Below are 4,885 nucleotides of genomic sequence, written 5' to 3'. Positions count from 1 at the left end.
TGGGAGGAGCTAAAACATTCAGGACAGGGTCCCTGGAGGACCGAGGTTGGACCCCCCTGCTCTAGTAGAACATTCAACATACAGTGCATAGTTGATATGGTAGGAGGAATAGTCTACTAGAATATGTCTACAATGTAGGGCTTCTGGCTCAGGGAGTCAAGGTGCAGGAAGGGAAGCCGCACAGTCAGTCACTGTGGAGTCACTGTGGAGTCACTGTGGAGTCACTGTGGTGTCACTGTGGAGTCACTGTGGAGTCACTGTGGTGTCACTGTGGAGTCACTGTAGAGTCACTGTGGAGTTGCTGTGGAGCCACTGTGGCGTCACTGTGGAGTCACTGTGGAGTTGCTGTGGAGCCACTGTGGAGTCACTGTGGAGCCACTGTGGAGTCACTGTGGAGTTGCTGTGGAGTCACTGTGGAGTCACTGTGGAGTTGCTGTGGAGTCAATGTCGAGTCACTGTGGAGTCACTGTGGAGTTACTGTGGAGTAACTTTAGAGTCACTGTTTAGAGTCACTTCTGTTCAGTCTGACGTCCATCGCTCCCTCCAACATGCTGTCATACTCTTCTTCCTGAAAAACGTTTTCCACTGTCGCTGAACAGTGTGACATGTCAGAGCATCTTTCTTTTTCCTCACTTTATTTCGGTGTTTTGAGGCCAGTGTCCACAGAATAACCACTTCATTTCGCTTGTTTCTTATAGTTGTTTACTAATGGATGACTGCAGTATGATCAAAGTGCTTCATCATGTGAATACTTTTATTTTTCTATTGCTTTTTTTGAACATTGTTCTGTGTAATTTGCACTTTAAGGCCACGATGACACAAGAACATTTGGGACATTTTATAGAATTTTTAGCTTCTGTTTTTAGTCCTATGCCCCCATTTGCACAGTTTCAAGTGAAAACTCGTTTTTGCGTTTTCATTTCAGAAAACACAGCACCATTCATAATAGTTGTGTTTTTCCCGTTTAAACACACACAGAGGAGGAGCACTTTGCTTGTTGTCCCTCGTTTCCATGGAGTCCCAGCAGTTTGACAAAGTTCCACTTTGGGAATCGGGGTATTATCCAGCCACTCCAGCACTGTTGTTGTGTAACACGGACCCACAAAATGCAAGTGTTGCCTTTTCACTTAGAAATGTTCAAAAATGTCAGACCAGAGAAAATTTCCATTGCAGTTAATAACATATAAGGAGTGCTGGTGATATTATTACCACATATATAGTTGTGGTTTTTCACTGAAGCTTATTTTATGACGTTAACTTGTCTCCATTACAGTTATAATGTATAATAATAGATATATTCCCTTCTGCATCAGGGGGCCACATGCAGCCCCGCTCTATCTCCAGATAGACTGTAGGTCTATCTCCAGATAGAGCGGGGCCCCGTCAGGAACAAATACGGATCTTTTCCTCAGATTGCATGAGCACAGTAAGAAATGTTTCTGTAAACCTTCAACTTTGTGGTATTTACAAAGAACATTAAGTGCATTTTCAACATCCTGACATTTTTTAAATAAAAGAGTGGAACGTCAGGCGATATTTGTGTTTGTGGTACTTTGCAGCCTTCATGCTTGTGTTGCATCTTCAGCTCAGCGGCTGCTGCTTCACTCACGTCTCAGCTCAGGTCTCACGCTTAAATCGGTTTGAAGTGACCAACATTACTGAGTTGAACTGAAAGCTTCCAGACATATCTCACTGAGCAAACAACGTACGTAGACGTCCAAGACACGTCCAAGACACATCCAAGACACGTCCAAGACACGTCCAAGACACGTCCAAGACACGTCCATCCGTCCAGGCCGTAATCTGGACGTCGGTTTGACACCAGAACTAGTTGACAAATGACACATAAAAATAAAATGACGGACATCTAAGACTCAGAATCAGTAGAAAGGTCCCAAGCTGTGTGTTCAGTCCAACTGGCGGTAGGATTATTGATTTGTCTTTAAAATACTGAGGAAGTAGATCATGACAAGAGGAGACAGCGTGGGAAGTTTAATGGACAATGTCTGAGTTAGGACCGTTTAGTGTTTTGGTCCCAAGGTATTGAGCTTTTCAAGTCTCCATGGAGAAACTGGGTACTTTGAGAACCTTTCATCTGGTGAATACTACGACGTACCTGAGTAAATGTTTTATCAGCACTGTAGGTCTTCGTCTCGTTGGTGCACTGGTTAGTGCTCTCACTTTACAGCCAGAAGGTTGTGGGTTAAAATCCAGCTGGAGGTGTGTGTGACATTTACTTGTGTGTACATGTGTTTCCTCCCACATTCCAAAACGATGCTTGTAATGCTAAATTGTCTCTGTGTGTCCGGTGTAAGACTGATGATCTGTCCTTTATCATTGACGTCCAGACAAGATGTGAATACAACGTCAAAGAAAGACGTCTTAAAGCTTTCATTGTGGCTCCTCTGAGGACGTCTTCTGGATGTATAGAGACCACCATCTTTTGCTCAGTGGGATTCTTCATATTCACACGTCATGGAGTCCCAGATCGGCTCGTCTTTGGCTCTGAGCGTCATGTTTGAACTCCTGCTCCACATACGACCGTGTCATTATCAGTTTTGCAGAAAATCTGAAATGTTTGAACTTATATTTGCAGACAAGACACAGAGGTGTCATGATGCCTGAAGCAGTTTGAAGAAGAAAGCTCACGAAGAGATGGAAGCGTTGAGACAGAGCAGGTGAGGTCCTGACTTCCTGTTTCCAGGGAAAATGTGGCGAAGGGAAGCAACCTTTGCTGTGCTGTTCTTTTTAAGGAGATCAAAACAACTTTACTGTGGCAAAACAAGAAAAAGATGCAGCTGCTGCAGAATTGAGAGTTTCTAAAGATAAAATCAGAGCTTGAAGACACTCGACAGTCAATGATTGTTGTCTTCAAACAGTTTGTGTTGGGATTTCCTCAACATAAATCTGATGTCTTACGGTGATGCTGTGATTTTGGATTCCTCTGACTCAAGAAATTGTGATGATATCTGTGGTAGTGATTTAAAAACCTGTGTTGTGTAGTGAGAAGGGTTCGAGGAGAGTCGATGTCCCGGTACTTTGACCTCACATCGTCTTCAATCATTTCTAACAGTAACAGAAATTCTGCCTACAGCTTCTGATCAGCTTGACAAAATGCAGCAGACGAACCATCAACACAACAACTCAACAACTTGGCTGATGGTAACGAAGATTGTGAAAAGATATAGACTGTGTAGAGCTGTGGCATCAGAAAACGTTCTGCACACTCATTTCCAACAGTTTTTCTCTCTTAAAGTTTGAGATCAAGTCTGTGTGACACATGAAAACATTCTTCTCACTGCTCACTTCCCAAGGTTCACCCTGGATTCTGGATTCTGGATTCTGGATCGTATTGCAGGGTACAAGCATAAATAAACTGATTATTATTATTGCTAGACCTATTGCTGTGAGCTAAAACTGCTGAGTGGCAGAAAGCATTGTGGGAAAGTGGACCTGGACCAAACTGGGATGGAGGCAGGAAGCCAGCAGGCTGAAGCAGCTCCGTCAGGGACCGCCGGCCACACTGTGTCTGGATTGTGTCATCCAGCACTGAAACATGTTGGAGCTCACTTTCTGAAATCCACAGCACAGTGTGTCCGACTTTACAGGCTGAAGAAGCCTTCAGGAGCAAACTGAGGCTCATCAGCACCTTCGGATATCTCAGAATGAACGTGAGTAATTCCAGCGATCCATTGTTTCCATGGTAAACGCTGACGGAAACCTTTCATGTGATGGTTGAAAAGGCTTTTCTGTGTAGAAATCGATTACCTGGTGATGATTTTCACGTCTTTTGCCCCTCAGATGTCAACCCTCGGTCACGCTCCTCTTGAAGAATCAGCCTCCTCCCCCCCGCCTCGCCCCCGGGCTTGGTTCTCCTTTGTTCACTTTTCCTGTCCTCTCTTCCTCCTCTCCCCTGGAACGCTGTGGAGCTTTGTTTTCTCTATTTTTCTCTCAGATTCCAGGTTTATGAACCTCCATCTTCAAGTGTCTGCGCTGTGTTTTCTTCTTTTGTCAAGTAGGACTGTCTTTGTCTGTCCCTCCTCCTCCTCTTCCTCCTCCTCCTTCTCTCAATTCTCAATGATTTCCAGATGTGTGTGTTGTTGTTTGTTCCTCTTGAGGTTCCTCCCCTTCCCATTTTTCCACGGCACTCGTCCCTCCCCCCGGCTACACACTCTCCCCCTCAGCACATCTCACATATCTTCATTCTCCCGACTGCAGCCACACACAGTTTGTCCTTCCTGTCACTACAATTTAAACCAAAACTACAGAAGATGTAACTTTCCATTTAAAAAAGGAACGTCTGAAGGCCTGATTCTGTTTGTTGGAATTTATGTTGATTATTAGCGTTAAATTACTGTAAGTAATAGATTACTGAAAGTAATAAATCACTGGAAGTAATTTATGAAAAATTTAAATTATTAATTGAAGTAAACTCATTTACTCATTAATGACTCCTAAAGTAATGGATTAATTAGTTAAAGTTAATAAATTAGCAAAAATAATTTATTAATAAAAAATGTATTTGAATAAATCTGTTGTTTCCATCCATCCATCCATCCATCCATCCATCCATCCATCCATCCATCCATCCATCCATCCATCCATCCATCCATTTTCTTCCGCTTATCCGTTTCCGGGTCGCGGGGGTGAGAGTCTGAGCACCGTCACCCAGATCACATTGCACCGAGTAAGAACCTTCCTGCAGGTGGTGAGCCCACAGGAAGGTGGAGAGCCCACAGGAAGGTGGAGAGCCCACAGGAAGGTGGAGAGCCCACGGGAAGGTGGAGAGCCCACAGGAAAAATCTGTTATTTATTTATTGATAATAAATTGGGGCACCACCAGAGAATCTGGAAATAGCTAATACCAAAATATCAGTCTCATTTG

At 43.8% G+C, this 4,885-nt stretch overlaps 1 protein-coding gene across 1 annotated transcript in view; it reads right to left on the bottom strand.

Moving 5' to 3' along the window:
- The window catches only part of tspan4b (tetraspanin 4b), a 25,787-nt gene extending 21,693 nt beyond the window's left edge, over positions 1-4,094 (bottom strand). The window contains exon 1 of the mRNA XM_080486982.1: positions 3,769-4,094. The gene's annotated coding sequence lies outside the window, so the exon portion shown is untranslated. The remainder of the gene's footprint in view (positions 1-3,768) is intronic.
- Positions 4,095-4,885: the final 791 nt, after the last annotated feature.

The sequence above is a fragment of the Lipophrys pholis genome (genome assembly GCF_963383615.2).
Source record: "Lipophrys pholis genome assembly, chromosome: 19".
Classification (NCBI taxonomy): Eukaryota; Metazoa; Chordata; class Actinopteri; order Blenniiformes; family Blenniidae; genus Lipophrys; species Lipophrys pholis.
This window is presented reverse-complemented; position numbering and strand designations above follow the sequence as displayed.